Below are 18,433 nucleotides of genomic sequence, written 5' to 3'. Positions count from 1 at the left end.
TGTTGAATAAATAACTCAAATATTCAATAATTCAAAGTGTTAATAAAACTTTTACTTCTCAACAGATAGCGTGCTTAAATCAAACTGATTCCTCGTGCCTCATCTGCTGCTTTTATACTTTTTGGCTTCCTCGTTGACATATTTCTAGGCGTTTCTATTTCTAGGATTTGCTACTTGTTTACCAGCTATAAATTTCTCAGCTATAACTACAGATTCACCATTTTTATAGCTTCTCGCATGGCCCATGCGCGTGTATATGTGAGTGATACTTCCACAGATGATTGCCTACTTTTGGGAGTATCTCATATAAGATATACGCATGTGTTTGTGCGTCTCTCTCCGCTGCGTGTACATATGTGTACACATAATGATTGATTCGTTTATGTAGATACAAGTGACTGCCTGCTTCATTGTTGTTGTGGATTCAATTACTTAGCATCAGACTAGTGATGTGAGTATCACTTAGTGTCACTAATGTTCGCCACACTATGCACAGCATCTACATCAAAGGACGAGCAAAGCGAACTTGCTCGCCTGGCTACTAACTGCTGCTACTTATAATATTTGTAGAAATCTTCTGCAGATTTCTTATCACAAAGCCAGTCACTTGCAAAACAATGTTCCCACATGCATGCCACCATATGCCTTTCTCTTTATAAATTGAGCGAGCCACTTTCGTTAAAGAAACTAAAACAGCTTCACTTTTCTGTGCTAAAGTTTCTTCAACAATGGTACGAAATACATACGTCGACCCCGTCCGTTTCTGCACATTCAGCTGTAACGAATCTTTCCCTGAGCCCCGATGCTTCTTAATAAATTGCTGGGGTATACTGGTCATGTCCAGTGTTCCTTACAATAAATTTATACTGCGGGGCCCTTTTCCAAGTCGTACTTTAATTAACTTCATTTACAACTAAATTATCTCTAAAACTTCATTTAAATTCAATTTAATTCAACGTTATTGGTATTCGGTGTCGGTGTGGCCTGGTGGGTAACGGTCCACCCGAGTCCCGTTTTCGTGCCTGCTGGCGCGCTTGCTTACGTTGTTATTACTATGCTTTTGTATTGGCTAACGGTCCACCCGGTCCCGTTAGCGCGTGGATATGGGGCGCTGGCGTTCGTCGCTGCGTTGGCTGTCGTGCTAAGTATGCGGTCACTAAGGACGCTCTTTGATGACGCTCTGCTGCCGTTGGCGTTGGCGTTGCGCAGGCTGTCGCGATTAGTGAGTATGATAATGATGATAATGAGTATGCGGTCACTGAGGACGCTCGTCGGCGACGCGTAGACGCTGGCGTCGCGGTTAGTATTTAGTCACTGAGGACACTCAAAATGGGGTGCATTCACAGAGGTTGCTCGTTAGTGGCGCTCTGTTGCTGTTGGCGTTGGCGTTACACTGGCTGTCGCGATTAATATTCCGTCGCTGAAGATGCGCGATGATAATGAGTACGCGGGAACTGGGGCGCCTGTTGACGACGCGTTGATACTGGCATCGCGGTTAGTATTTATACACTGAGGGCGCTTGAAATGAGAAGATATGCAGTTTTTGAAGACGCTCGTTGGCGACGCGTTGACGCTGGCGTTGCGGTTTAGTAGATAGTCACTGAGGACGCTTGAAACAAAAGGGTATGCAGTCGCTGAGGACGCTCGTTGATAAACATGCGGGCACTGGGGCGTTGATGCTGGCGCCGCCGTTCTGCAGCGCCTTACGGGTCGCCTCAAGGTCGACTGTGATGAGTCGGCGGAGCTCAGCCTTAAGGTTTGCGTGAGTGGGGAAAACCCGAATACTCACGTATGCCTCAGTCCGCTTCTACGTCGGGTGGTGATGTCTCGCACTGGTGAACACCCCTAACTACGAGCTATCACCTTCCGTCCGTATATCCGAACAGTAATCACAGTGCCGGGCTATACCGTTTGTTGACGGGGATGGTGTTGTTGTTGGCACGGTGGGCTGCGTCGGCGTCGAAGGTTCTGTAATTGGCCCAATTGGTGGCGTCGTCGTCGGCGTTGCTTTTACTGCTGCGTTCACTCGCGTTTAAAATAGCGACTTGCGGTTGGTGGTGGTGGCAGTGCGCAACCTAAAGTTTGGCTTGGCTCAGTTCGCGTCTAACCTAAGTAGTGATGTCTCACACTGGTGAACACCCCTAACTACGAGCTATCACTCTTCAGTTTAGAACTGGTCGCTACCAGTGCTGACTAACTATTTTCTTGCTGTGGTCGTTCTATTATAGGCTTGAATGAAAATAATAAATGTGTTTGTTCGCCGGCATGTTGCGACCGTGTTGTTACGGTCGGTCGTGTGTCGATAGAAGCTATAGTTATTGTTGTCGCATGAGTTGGGTATACTGTTGTTTGATGTTGCTGTTGAAATTGGTATGGCCTAGTCTGTTGCGTGTTGTATTCGTGTGTTTGACTTGGTGTAGGCATAATATGTTTGTGTGATCGTGTTTCTGGCTTCGTCAGCCTCATGTTGCGGTGCTGGTCTCGTATGTTGCTGGCTTCACTCGGCCGTATGCTGTGTGTTGCTATGACAATGTTGTGTGGGCCAAATTCGTTGGCAATATTTGGTCCTCCCACACCATATCCTCTATGTAGGGTCATCAATTCTAAATCTGCACTACCATTATGTCAGAGTACCATTGCTCGGAAGGGTGAAGGGTGAAAAGTTTGTATAGACTTTTAAGATGGGATATACATGCAATTTACACAGAGCTGCCAATGGTTCGATTTGCTGCAAACGACACAATTCATGAGGTATTTAAGACAGGCCAATAACACATCACTTGATGGCAATTGTTGATGTCGCACGCGCTGATTAATTAAATATAAAAAATCGGGTTTATTTTTTATTTCCACAGTTGATAACAAAAGATTGTCCGCATGTGCCTGAAACAAGGAACGGATGTCTAGTCCAAGTTGAGTTGAACGTATTGCTCGCATGTCATTAACAACGGCTTTTCTTAAAATCTTTACAGCTTGTAAAACCTGGTTGATACCATATCATTTTGAATGTTATAATTCGCTTTTATTGTTGGTATTCTTAAGCAATGAATCTCTTAGCTCATCCCACTTCTTTTTATTGCGATGAACTATTTCATTAGTTAAACGATACATTCATTTTCGCTTTCGAGGGATCATCATAAAAGCGGCTCTCATAATTATTTTTATATTAAATTACTGTGGCTCTGAGTTTCAAACAACAGGAAGGTCGCAAAGCACTTGCAGAGTATCAGCTTGGAAAGTATGATAAACCAAATGCATGTGAATGTTGCAAATTGGTAGCAGCGTTTGGAAACCCCAAATACGTAAGTTGTGCAACGTATAAAGCAGGGCCGGCCAAAAGTTGCACATTGTGCAATTTGAGTTCGTGTTTTCACACAGACACTAACGATGTGCGATCACGATCGTTTGCTTTCGCTTGTCACTCACTAAAATCAACAGTGAATGCAAAAAGAAAAGTGCATGCTACTTTTTGGGCACATAATAAAAACAATATGCTGCAAGGTTAAAGTGACTTTTAATACGTTTTAGTTAGTATTATTAAGTTCCTTTGAACATACATATTAAAATTGACGATTTAAATATTAATAATTAATAATAATTAATTAATTATTAATAAATATTGACAATTTAATATAAGTAACTTTTTATACGTTTTACTTAGTTTTATTAATTTTTATAAATTTTTTTTTATTGAATAACTTTATGTTTTGAAAATATATATTTCTATCTTTACATTTACTTTGTTTTATAGTTCTTTCTTAATGAAAAAGTGATTTTTTAAGTAAATTTTGCATTGAAGAAACACCATACCTTCTTTTATAAAAAAGTTTTATCTGGCTAGCTCGACCTCCCTATGAATATAAGTAAATGTTGTTAGGATTAGCTTGAAATCAAATAACCAGAGTCCTTTTTAATTTTGAACTTCACAGTCCACATTTTCTTTTAGCACACTGTGGGCAGTTGTCACTCAATTTTTACACACACTTGTGCAATTGTTTTATTATTTGTGTGGCCGGCTCTGGTATAAAGCAAAGTATGGCCCACCGATACATTGTGATAAATGTAAGCAACGATGTGCATTCGATACGAAGGATGAAAACAAATAGATTTATGGAAAGCTACTATGTTGGTTGTCATAATTCGTTTACATGCGCCGTTTAAAAAAAAACACAACAAGAACGTCGCATATCAGCGAAAAGCTTCCCCATGAAAGAAATCATCAAGGTCAACTTCAGATATAAAGAGAAAAAGTGGTGGTGCAACCGGTGCTGCTATTGCTTCTGTTAGTGGAACATCAGCTGCAGAGTTGCCCGGCAAAATGAAAGGTACTGGTGCGAGAGAAAGAGGTGGTGTCAGCCGCAGTGGAAGTGGCAATGGTAACACAATGAATCTTGGTTCAATAGCAGCATCCAGCAGTCATAACATTAGATCCCAATTCAGCGGATCATGTGGTGGCAATGAAAAATTTAAAAGAGCGCGTTGCTAGCCTAGAGAAACGTCTTACATTCAAGGACAAAGAATGGATCGAAAAAGATAAATTGTTAACAGAGCTGAAAGTGAAAAACTTCGAAAAAAAGAAGATACATTTTAAAACATAATTTACTCTTGTTATACGCAATTAAAATGCATTCTCTTTTTGCTGGCATACATTTGCTTTCATCCTTGAAGCAACACCATTGAAGATTATTTTTAAATACTTGAATTATTTGTGTTACAACCAGTGACGTAGTGAGGTTTTAATGCGCCCGAGGAAAAATATTCAATAAAATCAACATTCCCAACGACTTGATACATTTGTTCTCGATGGAAAATATTAGGAGTTGAGTCAAACAAAAGTCTATATATTTATTTCTTTTGATATCATTTAACAGTCCTTTTTGTTAATTTATTTGAATTGGGAAGATAATAACTCAATCAAATATATACAAAACTGTATGCTTACATTAAATTTAAAACATACCTATTTTAATATTTAAAACATTTTAATTTTAATCTGAGCCGAGCGCGATGATGAGGATGTTAACTTGGAAAAATTAACTTAAGTATTATTGTTTCGGCTATTTCCCTAGTATATTGCAGACTTCCACAACCTGCTGCAAGTGTTTCGGATATATGCATGCATTTCTTAGTAGGGATAATTTTTTCCAGAAATCAGTTATAATAAAAATACAAATTATCCAGAAAGTTCTGCTTTGCGGACCATTTGGCGCCCCCTGTGAGTAGCGCCCGGGGAAATATGCCCCCTTTCCCACCTCACTGCGCCTCTGGTTACAACAAACAACTCAAATCGTCAATTTTTCAACCAATTTGGTTGCATCCTATAAAATGCACATTACGCTCAAAGTCGACATCATCCAATGGTAGAAACTTCTTTGGTTTGTCTTGCAATTGGCATTGTAATGATATGAGAATATTGCGCAGTCCTTTAGTATCGGTTTTTTGATAACAGAAACTTAAACATGTTGATACAATATCATGCGCCTTTCCAAATATATGCCTCTTAAAACGATGCCATATAGAACGCATAATTCCATATAATAAATTCACTACACGCACAGATGATTGCACCAAATGCCATTAATTGCCTTCATTTGTCCAAACTCGTTCATTTATTGATATCATCCTAAAGTAATATTCCATCAATAGTTCTATATCGATATTCATTGCAACGAGCTTATCAGGAACAACACCTTCTGCGAATCGTAATTCACAAGCCTTCAACTGAAGCTCACGTATAATAAATGCCAATGGAAAGCAATGACCAGATTCACGAAACTCTGTAACTAACGTTTCTATCTTTGTAAATAAACGTGTACAACGCCCAAATCAATTTATAAATAAAATTATGCATTTCTAAGTGTGTATACTCACCACCGCGTGTTCTAAATGAATGACTTGTTTTCCATCCAAGAAATGAAAATGTTTAGCAAATTTCAAAATTCTGCACTTCAGTTCTGACAGTAAATCAACTGCGATATTGACGTCGGGTCTCATGCGCAGAGAGCATTGCGCACTAAAATATCCCCGACAATCATTCGGTTAGACGAGATTTAATTCCACGAATTTCAATATTATCGGCAATACACTTCGAAAATAATGTTAGCTGGTTAAAACACAACTGCACAAGCAGTTTTTATATATTTTCAACCAAGTTTCAAACCGTTTCGTTGGGGTGGCAGGCCACTTGTGGTAAAAATAAAATACACCACAAATTTTTAGCACCAGATTCATCGACATCGACCGACCAACAGTCGAATTATATGAAATAAAATACTAAAGCACCATCTACATTGAATGCATGGGTGCTAAAATCAAACCATACTACATTTGGTCATGATCAATGATACTAATGTTCCTTCGAAGCTTCACTGGCCAAGTCAGAGGAAGGCGCGAAGCGCTTCGACGTCGCTTGCCAGCTTTGCGGCAGGGATCATAGCCTGAGACTCTACGCAGAGCACAGGAAAAAATTACCAGAGGGGAGGTTGCGGATCGTGCTCCAACACAAGTGTTGTTCCAAATGCTTCTCGCCTTTTCATCGCGTGGATAAGTGTAGCAGCAAGTACCGCTGCAAAAGATGCCATCAAAAGCATCATACCACGCTTCACCTAGAGGAACCACGATCTGATCGTAAAGACACGAGTCCGATGACGCTTTGTGTCTTGTGCACAGCGAGTGGAGGAAGAAGAGAGGAAGAAACCAGACCCTCAAGTTATTGTGGGGTGCGCAGTTTGCGGCCACTGTTGCACCACGAACGAGGCGTGGCAAAGATGAAGGAATCACTAAAGGGACAAGATAATTTGTGTAACCAACAACAAGCTGTTATAAATATTTTTTATTTATGACAAAAAAATTATTATTAATAAAAAATAAATGGATAACTATTGAAAAAAATTATTTCCTCTCCCATCAATGATCAAGCACAAACCGTTCTTGAATTGAGAACGAAAACCCTTAAATCGACCACACGTCGTTCTCGAAGCGTGAGAACGAAAAATCTTATTTCAAGCACAAATAGTGCTTGAAATGAGCACAGAAGATTCATACATCAATATCAAACTGGTCATAAAATACGAACGGTGTGCTTGGAAAAACCGTTCTTAAAAAAACAATTCCATTGGTCACAAGTTAAGAAAAAACGTACTTAACAGACTTTTCTCAACGAATGTTTTTCATTTTGAACTTCTTTCGTTCGTTTTAGAATAATATTTTTTTCTGAGCGTAGCAGTCCGCATCTGCACATCGACACACCGCCTTGCGTGGACGTACGATGACGTGGCATTCCCCTTTTTAAACGGTTTTATTGAGCTTGACTTGACAAGTCGGCAGGCCGGCCGCACGGCCGGTGTGAACGAATTTTGTAATTAAAATTTAAGTACCTTCCCGAAAAGCTACAAGCTTCAAATTTGGAATATAGTTCAGAACCCCATGACAATGCAACAATAAGAAAAAAACTCCGATAGGTGGCGCATGGATCGAAATATTTCAAAAAATCGTATCTGTGGTCCGATTTGTTTCATATTTGGAACAAATAATACATACATGAATAGAAATCGCCGCTAGGTGGCGCAAGGATCGAGATATTAAAAAAATCGTATTTGAGGTCCGATTTGGCTCATATTTGGAACAAATAATACATACAAGAATAGAAATAGACCTGTAAAGAAAAATCGCCGCTAGGTGGCGCAAAGATCGAGATATTCCAAAAAATCGTATTTGTGGTCCGATTTGGCTCATATTTGGAACACATAATACATACACGAATAGAAATCGGCCTGTGAAAAAAACCGCCGCAAGGTGGCGGAAGGATCGAAATATTCACAAAAATCGTATTTGTGGTCCCATTTGGTCCATATTCACATAATACATACATGAATGGAAAGCGACCTATGATGTCCGATTTGGCTCATATTTGGAACAAATATTACGTACAGTCCGGTAGAAGTGACAATAAAATATTTTGGAGTTCGAGGAGGGACAAGCATACGTTGCGCAGAGTCGAGTAAAGTCCTTGGAAGGATTATGTATTGAGGACTTAGATTGTAACAAATTGTCACGAAAGAGTCCTTGTAATAATGAGTCACTAAATGAACTAAACAGAATGAGAAATATTAGGCAATTAAATAAAGACTAAAAACTTGAAAATAAAATAATTAAAAAAACAAAATTTTTAAGTTAAGCGGTTTTATTGAGTTAAACGGTTTTAGTACATGTTAGTTGATCAGACCATTAAATAAAAGCATGGGACGCTTCAAATTTCTGTTGATAGTCATATATAAGACGAAACTGAACCTTAATCAGGTTATGCTACGTCACATTTTTTAGAAATTTCGCGCGTCCAACGCTTTTATTTAATTGTCTGATCAACGCCCTAGATTGATGAGCAGTGTGATGACTAGTACTGTTACGTGGCTGGCTGGTGGTGAGGAGCGGCGGCAAGCAGGTATGCTTGCGGGCCCAGGCCAGCTCATCGTCTTGGGTGGGGTATTGCACCACTGACCTCACCCGCAGCCACATGAACAAAAAGAGAATTCATACCTGCATGTGTATAGAAAGGAGAGAAAAAGCTGAAAAAGATAGAAATAAACGTGAGGGGCAAAAGCGGAAAGTTATGGAGGGGAAAGCATAAGGGGCATCAATTTTGTCTTCGAGTTGTAAAATTTTTGAATCTTGCGCCTCCAACTTCGAGAAAATACGTCCTTCTTGCTCTTTCAGTTGAGCAGAGATCTGCGATGATATCTGTGCTGAAATATGGGCCGACATTTCGGATATTCGAGCATCTTGTGCTTCAATCTTAGATATAATCTGTGTCGAAATTTCTGAAATACGCGTATCTTGTGCTTCCATCTTGGATGTTATACGGTTCTCCTGGGATTCTAGTTGTGTTTCCATCTTGGATGTTATACGTGACTCCTGTTCTGCCAGTTGAGATGTTATATTTGTCTTTCGTTCTTCCAGTTGTGATGACATTTCGGTTAATATTTGTTTCAAAACTGCTAGTATAGCGTTAGTGTCAACACTTGCCAATAGATTCGGAGTCGCTATATTCTCCCCCATCTTAGTCGCTGGCTCTTCCACATCAGGATGAAAGACATACTCGACCACATTAATTCCTTCCAACTCCATTACCTCTCGTAGCCTTGCTTGGAGTTCGATCTTATTGCCGGTTGTATTCTAACCACGGCTCTCCAACTCCTTCTTCAGTTGTTGTATCCTCAATTCACTCAACTTTGCCATGCCCAAGTTGTATTCGCAATCTTTGGAATTTATTCAAAAATTCCTCTTCTGACACCAATTGTAAAGAATTTACTGAAGTTCCGATTATTTGCAACCTTCTGCTAACGTTCGAATCACCCAAATGTTGAATAAATAACTCAAATATTCAATAATTCAAAGTGTTAATGAAACTTTTACTTCTCAACAGATAGCGTGCTTAAATCAAACTGATTCCTCGTGCCTCATCTGCTGCTTTTATACTTTTTGGCTTCCTCGTTGACATATTTCTAGGCGTTTCTATTTCTAGGATTTGCTACTTGTTTACCAGCTATAAATTTCTCAGCTATAACTACAGATTCACCATTTTTATAGCTTCTCGCATGGCCCATGCGCGTGTATATGTGAGTGATACTTCCACAGATGATTGCCTACTTTTGGGAGTATCTCATATAAGATATACGCATGTGTTTGTGCGTCTCTCTCCGCTGCGTGTACATATGTGTACACATAATGATTGATTCGTTTATGTAGATACAAGTGACTGCCTGCTTCATTGTTGTTGTGGATTCAATTACTTAGCATCAGACTAGTGATGTGAGTATCACTTAGTGTCACTAATGTTCGCCACACTATGCACAGCATCTACATCAAAGGACGAGCAAAGCGAACTTGCTCGCCTGGCTACTAACTGCTGCTACTTATAATATTTGTAGAAATCTTCTGCAGATTTCTTATCACAAAGCCAGTCACTTGCAAAACAATGTTCCCACATGCATGCCACCATATGCCTTTCTCTTTATAAATTGAGCGAGCCACTTTCGTTAAAGAAACTAAAACAGCTTCACTTTTCTGTGCTAAAGTTTCTTCAACAATGGTACGAAATACATACGTCGACCCCGTCCGTTTCTGCACATTCAGCTGTAACGAATCTTTCCCTGAGCCCCGATGCTTCTTAATAAATTGCTGGGGTATACTGGTCATGTCCAGGGTTCCTTACAATAAATTTATACTGCGGGGCCCTTTTCCAAGTCGTACTTTAATTAACTTCATTTACAACTAAATTATCTCTAAAACTTCATTTAAATTCAATTTAATTCAACGTTATTGGTATTCGGTGTCGGTGTGGCCTGGTGGGTAACGGTCCACCCGAGTCCCGTTTTCGTGCCTGCTGGCGCGCTTGCTTACGTTGTTATTACTATGCTTTTGTATTGGCTAACGGTCCACCCGGTCCCGTTAGCGCGTGGATATGGGACGCTGGCGTTCGTCGCTGCGTTGGCTGTCGTGCTAAGTATGCGGTCACTAAGGACGCTCTTTGATGACGCTCTGCTGCCGTTGGCGTTGGCGTTGCGCAGGCTGTCGCGATTAGTGAGTATGATAATGATGATAATGAGTATGCGGTCACTGAGGACGCTCGTCGGCGACGCGTAGACGCTGGCGTCGCGGTTAGTATTTAGTCACTGAGGACACTCAAAATGGGGTGCATTCACAGAGGTTGCTCGTTAGTGGCGCTCTGTTGCTGTTGGCGTTGGCGTTACACTGGCTGTCGCGATTAATATTCCGTCGCTGAAGATGCGCGATGATAATGAGTACGCGGGAACTGGGGCGCCTGTTGACGACGCGTTGATACTGGCATCGCGGTTAGTATTTATACACTGAGGGCGCTTGAAATGAGAAGATATGCAGTTTTTGAAGACGCTCGTTGGCGACGCGTTGACGCTGGCGTTGCGGCTTAGTAGATAGTCACTGAGGACGCTTGAAACAAAAGGGTATGCAGTCGCTGAGGACGCTCGTTGATAAACATGCGGGCACTGGGGCGTTGATGCTGGCGCCGCCGTTCTGCAGCGCCTTACGGGTCGCCTCAAGGTCGACTGTGATGAGTCGGCGGAGCTCAGCCTTAAGGTTTGCGTGAGTGGGGAAAACCCGAATACTCACGTATGCCTCAGTCCGCTTCTACGTCGGGTGGTGATGTCTCGCACTGGTGAACACCCCTAACTACGAGCTATCACCTTCCGTCCGTATATCCGAACAGTAATCACAGTGCCGGGCTATACCGTTTGTTGACGGGGATGGTGTTGTTGTTGGCACGGTGGGCTGCGTCGGCGTCGAAGGTTCTGTAATTGGCCCAATTGGTGGCGTCGTCGTCGGCGTTGCTTTTACTGCTGCGTTCACTCGCGTTTAAAATAGCGACTTGCGGTTGGTGGTGGTGGCAGTGCGCAACCTAAAGTTTGGCTTGGCTCAGTTCGCGTCTAACCTAAGTAGTGATGTCTCACACTGGTGAACACCCCTAACTACGAGCTATCACTCTTCAGTTTAGAACTGGTCGCTACCAGTGCTGACTAACTATTTTCTTGCTGTGGTCGTTCTATTATAGGCTTGAATGAAAATAATAAATGTGTTTGTTCGCCGGCATGTTGCGACCGTGTTGTTACGGTCGGTCGTGTGTCGATAGAAGCTATAGTTATTGTTGTCGCATGAGTTGGGTATACTGTTGTTTGATGTTGCTGTTGAAATTGGTATGGCCTAGTCTGTTGCGTGTTGTATTCGTGTGTTTGACTTGGTGTAGGCATAATATGTTTGTGTGATCGTGTTTCTGGCTTCGTCAGCCTCATGTTGCGGTGCTGGTCTCGTATGTTGCTGGATTCACTCCGCCGTATGCTGTGTGTTGCTATGACAATGTTGTGTGGGCCAAATTCGTTGGCAATATTTGGTCCTCCCACACCATATCCTCTATGTAGGGTCATCAATTCTAAATCTGCACTACCATTATGTCAGAGTACCATTGCTTGGAAGGGTGAAGGGTGAAAAGTTTGTATAGACTTTTAAGATGGGATATACATGCAATTTACACAGAGCTGCCAATGGTTCGATTTGCTGCAAACGACACAATTCATGAGGTATTTAAGACAGGCCAATAACACATCACTTGATGGCAATTGTTGATGTCGCACGCGCTGATTAATTAAATATAAAAAATCGGGTTTATTTTTTATTTCCACAGTTGATAACAAAAGATTGTCCGCATGTGCCTGAAACAAGGAACGGATGTCTAGTCCAAGTTGAGTTGAACGTATTGCTCGCATGTCATTAACAACGGCTTTTCTTAAAATCTTTACAGCTTGTAAAACCTGGTTGATACCATATCATTTTGAATGTTATAATTCGCTTTTATTGTTGGTATTCTTAAGCAATGAATCTCTTAGCTCATCCCACTTCTTTTTATTGCGATGAACTATTTCATTAGTTAAACGATACATTCATTTTCGCTTTCGAGGGATCATCATACAAGCGGCTCTCATAATTATTTTTATATTAAATTACTGTGGCTGTGAGTTTCAAACAACAGGAAGGTCGGAAAGCACTTGCAGAGTATCAGCTTGGAAAGTATGATAAACCAAATGCATGTGAATGTTGCAAATTGGTAGCAGCGTTTGGAAACCCCAAATACATAAGTTGTGCAACGTATAAAGCAGGGCCGGCCAAAAGTTGCACATTGTGCAATTTGAGTTCGTGTTTTCACACAGACACTAACGATGTGCGATCACGATCGTTTGCTTTCGCTTGTCACTCACTAAAATCAACAGTGAATGCAAAAAGAAAAGTGCATGCTACTTTTTGGGCACATAATAAAAACAATATGCTGCAAGGTCAAAGTGACTTTTAATACGTTTTAGTTAGTATTATTAAGTTCCTTTGAACATACATATTAAAATTGACGATTTAAATATTAATAATTAATAATAATTAATTAATTATTAATAAATATTGTCAATTTAATATAAGTAACTTTTTATACGTTTTACTTAGTTTTATTAATTTTTATAAATTTTTTTTTATTGAATAACTTTATGTTTTGAAAATATATATTTCTATCTTTACATTTACTTTGTTTTATAGTTCTTTCTTAATGAAAAAGTGATTTTTTAAGTAAATTTTGCATTGAAGAAACACCATACCTTCTTTTATAAAAAAGTTTTATCTGGCTAGCTCGACCTCCCTATGAATATAAGTAAATGTTGTTAGGATTAGCTTGAAATCAAATAACCAGAGTCCTTTTTAATTTTGAACTTCACAGTCCACATTTTCTTTTAGCACACTGTGGGCAGTTGTCACTCAATTTTTACACACACTTATGCAATTGTTTTAGTATTTGTGTGGCCGGCTCTGGTATAAAGCAAAGTATGGCCCACCGATACATTGTGATAAATGTAAGCAACGATGTGCATTCGATACGAAGGATGAAAACAAATAGATTTATGGAAAGCTACTATGTTGGTTGTCATAATTCGTTTACATGCGCCGTTTAAAAAAAAAAAACACAACAAGAACGTCACATATCAGCGAAAAGCTTCCCCATGAAAGAAATCATCAAGGTCAACTTCAGATATAAAGAGCAAAAGTGGTGGTGCAACCGGTGCTGCTATTGCTTCTGTTAGTGGAACATCAGCTGCAGAGTTGCCCGGCAAAATGAAAGGTACTGGTGCGAGAGAAAGAGGTGGTGTCAGCCGCAGTGGAAGTGGCAATGGTAACACAATGAATCTTGGTTCAATAGCAGCATCCAGCAGTCATAACATTAGATCCCAATTCAGCGGATCATGTGGTGGCAATGAAAAATTTAAAAGAGCGCGTTGCTAGCCTAGAGAAACGTCTTACATTCAAGGACAAAGAATGGATCGAAAAAGATAAATTGTTAACAGAGCTGAAAGTGAAAAACTTCGAAAAAAAGAAGATACATTTTAAAACATAATTTACTCTTGTTATACGCAATTAAAATGCATTCTCTTTTTGCTGGCATACATTTGCTTTCATCCTTGAAGCAACACCATTGAAGATTATTTTTAAATACTTGAATTATTTGTGTTACAACCAGTGACGTAGTGAGGTTTTAATGCGCCCGAGGAAAAATATTCAATAAAATCAACATTCCCAACGACTTGATACATTTGTTCTCGATGGAAAATATTAGGAGTTGAGTCAAACAAAAGTCCATATATTTATTTCTTTTGATATCATTTAACAGTCCTTTTTGTTAATTTATTTGAATTGGGAAGATAATAACTCAATCAAATATATACAAAACTGTATGCTTACATTAAATTTAAAACATACCTATTTTAATATTTAAAACTTTTTAATTTTAATCTGAGCCGAGCGCGATGATGAGGATGTTAACTTGGAAAAATTAACTTAAGTATTATTGTTTCGGCTATTTCCCTAGTATATTGCAGACTTCCACAACCTGCTGCAAGTGTTTCGGATATATGCATGCATTTCTTAGTAGGGATAATTTTTTCCAGAAATCAATTATAATAAAAATACAAATTATCCAGAAAGTTCTGCTTTGCGGACCATTTGGCGCCCCCTGTGAGTAGCGCCCGGGGAAATATGCCCCCTTTCCCACCTCACTGCGCCTCTGGTTACAACAAACAACTCAAATCGTCAATTTTTCAACCAATTTGGTTGCATCCTATAAAATGCACATTACGCTCAAAGTCGACATCATCCAATGGTAGAAACTTCTTTGGTTTGTCTTGCAATTGGCATTGTAATGATATGAGAATATTGCGCAGTCCTTTAGTATCGGTTTTTTGATAACAGAAACTTAAACATGTTGATACAATATCATGCGCCTTTCCAAATATATGCCTCTTAAAACGATGCCATATAGAACGCATAATTCCATATAATAAATTCACTACACGCACAGATGATTGCACCAAATGCCATTAATTGCCTTCATTTGTCCAAACTCGTTCATTTATTGATATCATCCTAAAGTAATATTCCATCAATAGTTCTATATCGATATTCATTGCAACGAGCTTATCAGGAACAACACCTTCTGCGAATCGTAATTCACAAGCCTTCAACTGAAGCTCACGTATAATAAATGCCAATGGAAAGCAATGACCAGATTCACGAAACTCTGTAACTAACGTTTCTATCTTTGTAAATAAACGTGTACAACGCCCAAATCAATTTATAAATAAAATTATGCATTTCTAAGTGTGTATACTCACCACCGCGTGTTCTAAATGAATGACTTGTTTTCCATCCAAGAAATGAAAATGTTTAGCAAATTTCAAAATTCTGCACTTCAGTTCTGACAGTAAATCAACTGCGATATTGACGTCGGGTCTCATGCGCAGAGAGCACTGCGCACTAAAATATCCCCGACAATCATTCGGTTAGACGAGATTTAATTCCACGAATTTCAATATTATCGGCAATACACTTCGAAAATAATGTTAGCTGGTTAAAACACAACTGCACAAGCAGTTTTTATATATTTTCAACCAAGTTTCAAACCGTTTCGTTGGGGTGGCAGGCCACTTGTGGTAAAAATAAAATACACCACAAATTTTTAGCACCAGATTCATCGACATCGACCGACCAAAAGTCGAATTATATGAAATAAAATACTAAAGCACCATCTACATTGAATGCATGGGTGCTAAAATCAAACCATACTACATTTGGTCATGATCAATGATACTAATGTTCCTTCGAAGCTTCACTGGCCAAGTCAGAGGAAGGCGCGAAGCGCTTCGACGTCGCTTGCCAGCTTTGCGGCAGGGATCATAGCCTGAGACTCTACGCAGAGCACAGGAAAAAATTACCAGAGGGGAGGTTGCGGATCGTGCTCCAACACAAGTGTTGTTCCAAATGCTTCTCGCCTTTTCATCGCGTGGATAAGTGTAGCAGCAAGTACCGCTGCAAAAGATGCCATCAAAAGCATCATACCACGCTTCACCTAGAGGAACCACGGTCTGATCGTAAAGACACGAGTCCGATGACGCTTTGTGTCTTGTGCACAGCGAGTGGAGGAAGAAGAGAGGAAGAAACCAGACCCTCAAGTTATTGTGGGGTGCGCAGTTTGCGGCCACTGTTGCACCACGAACGAGGCGTGGCAAAGATGAAGGAATCACTAAAGGGACAAGATAATTTGTGTAACCAACAACAAGCTGTTATAAATATTTTTTATTTATGACAAAAAAATTATTATTAATAAAAAATAAATGGATAACTATTGAAAAAAATTATTTCCTCTCCCATCAATGATCAAGCACAAACCGTTCTTGAATTGAGAACGAAAACCCTTAAATCGACCACACGTCGTTCTCGAAGCGTGAGAACGAAAAATCTTATTTCAAGCACAAATAGTGCTTGAAATGAGCACAGAAGATTCATACATCAATATCAAACTGGTCATAAAATACGAACGGTGTGCTTGGAAAAACCGTTCTTAAAAAAACAATTCCATTGGTCACAAGTTAAGAAAAAACGTACTTAACAGACTTTTCTCAACGAATGTTTTTCATTTTGAACTTCTTTCGTTCGTTTTAGAATAATATTTTTTTCTGAGTGTAGCAGTCCGCATCTGCACATCGACACACCGCCTTGCGTGGACGTACGATGACGTGGCATTCCCCTTTTTAAACGGTTTTATTGAGCTTGACTTGACAAGTCGGCAGGCCGGCCGCACGGCCGGTGTGAACGAATTTTGTAATTAAAATTTAAGTACCTTCCCGAAAAGCTACAAGCTTCAAATTTGGAATATAGTTCAGAACCCCATGACAATGCAACAATAAGAAAAAAACTCCGATAGGTGGCGCATGGATCGAAATATTTCAAAAAATCCTATCTGTGGTCCGATTTGTTTCATATTTGGAACAAATAATACATACATGAATAGAAATCGCCGCTAGGTGGCGCAAGGATCGAGATATTAAAAAAATCGTATTTGAGGTCCGATTTGGCTCATATTTGGAACAAATAATACATACAAGAATAGAAATAGACCTGTAAAGAAAAATCGCCGCTAGGTGGCGCAAAGATCGAGATATTCCAAAAAATCGTATTTGTGGTCCGATTTGGCTCATATTTGGAACACATAATACATACATGAATAGAAATCGGCCTGTGAAAAAAACCGCCGCAAGGTGGCGGAAGGATCGAAATATTCACAAAAATCGTATTTGTGGTCCCATTTGGTCCATATTCACATAATACATACATGAATGGAAAGCGACCTATGATGTCCGATTTGGCTCATATTTGGAACAAATATTACGTACAGTCCGGTAGAAGTGACAATAAAATATTTTGGAGTTCGAGGAGGGACAAGCATACGTGGCGCAGAGTCGAGTAAAGTCCTTGGAAGGATTATGTATTGAGGACTTAGATTGTAACAAATTGTCACGAAAGAGTCCTTGTAATAATGAGTCACTAAATGAACTAAACAGAATGAGAAATATTAGGCAATTAAATAAAGACTAAAAACTTGAAAATAAAATAATTAAAAAAACAAAATTTTTAAGTTAAGCGGTTTTATTGAGTTAAACGGTTTTAGTACATGTTAGTTGATCAGACCATTAAATAAAAGCATGGGACGCTTCAAATTTCTGTTGATAGTCATATATAAGACGAAACTGAACCTTAATCAGGTTATGCTACGTCACATTTTTTAGAAATTTCGCGCGTCCAACGCTTTTATTTAATTGTCTGATCAACGCCCTAGATTGATGAGCAGTGTGATGACTAGTACTGTTACGTGGCTGGCTGGTGGTGAGGAGCGGCGGCAAGCAGGTATGCTTGCGGGCCCAGGCCAGCTCATCGTCTTGGGTGGGGTATTGCACCACTGACCTCACCCGCAGCCACATGAACAAAAAGAGAATTCATACCTGCATGTGTATAGAAAGGAGAGAAAAAGCTGAAAAAGATAGAAATAAACGTGAGGGGCAAAAGCGGAAAGTTATGGAGGGGGAAGCATAAGGGGCAGAAAAAGATGAAGGCCTGTCCTGTCAGGTGGAGTCTGCCCTCCCTCTGCAGTGTAACTTGCACCGCACCGTGGGCACTGTGCGGACTCCTATCTACTTACAATGCCCCCAAACCTGACACTAGTCTGTCCGCGTGTCACTCGGTCATTTTTCCCTACCACTCACCTTCACCTAACCCCACCGCGCACAAGCGCAGCACCAACACCAAAATTTGACTTAGCCCTTAGCATTATTGAAAGCTACGTTTTCATCCAAACATTTTAAATTTTATTAACAATTTAATTTTGCTTATAACTATACCCTGGAGCTATCTATCCTATATAATGCAAAAAGAAACCGCTTAGAATTAAATTCCAACAAAAAAGCAAAACCAAGAAAATAAAATTTCAATGCAGTTCGATTAAATTTAATACAATGGTTTGTAAAGAAAAAAAAATATATAA

At 39.8% G+C, this 18,433-nt stretch overlaps 1 protein-coding gene and 4 pseudogenes across 3 annotated transcripts in view; 3 read left to right on the top strand and 2 right to left on the bottom strand.

Annotated features, from left to right (window-relative positions):
* The window catches only part of LOC137235445 (uncharacterized), a 900,888-nt gene that overhangs the window by 92,568 nt on the left and 789,887 nt on the right, over positions 1-18,433 (top strand). The window lies entirely within an intron of this gene.
* LOC137235293 (uncharacterized) lies at positions 459-3,111 on the bottom strand (annotated as a pseudogene).
* On the top strand, positions 3,176-4,598 carry LOC137235292 (protein FAM76A-like; annotated as a pseudogene).
* On the bottom strand, positions 9,815-12,467 carry LOC137235291 (uncharacterized; annotated as a pseudogene).
* Positions 12,532-13,957, top strand: LOC137235290 (protein FAM76A-like; annotated as a pseudogene).

The sequence above is a fragment of the Eurosta solidaginis genome, chromosome X (genome assembly GCF_040869045.1).
Source record: "Eurosta solidaginis isolate ZX-2024a chromosome X, ASM4086904v1, whole genome shotgun sequence".
In the NCBI taxonomy this organism is placed as follows: Eukaryota; Metazoa; Arthropoda; class Insecta; order Diptera; family Tephritidae; genus Eurosta; species Eurosta solidaginis.
Note: the sequence above shows the minus strand (reverse complement) of the source record. Positions and strands in the feature narration are given on the sequence as shown.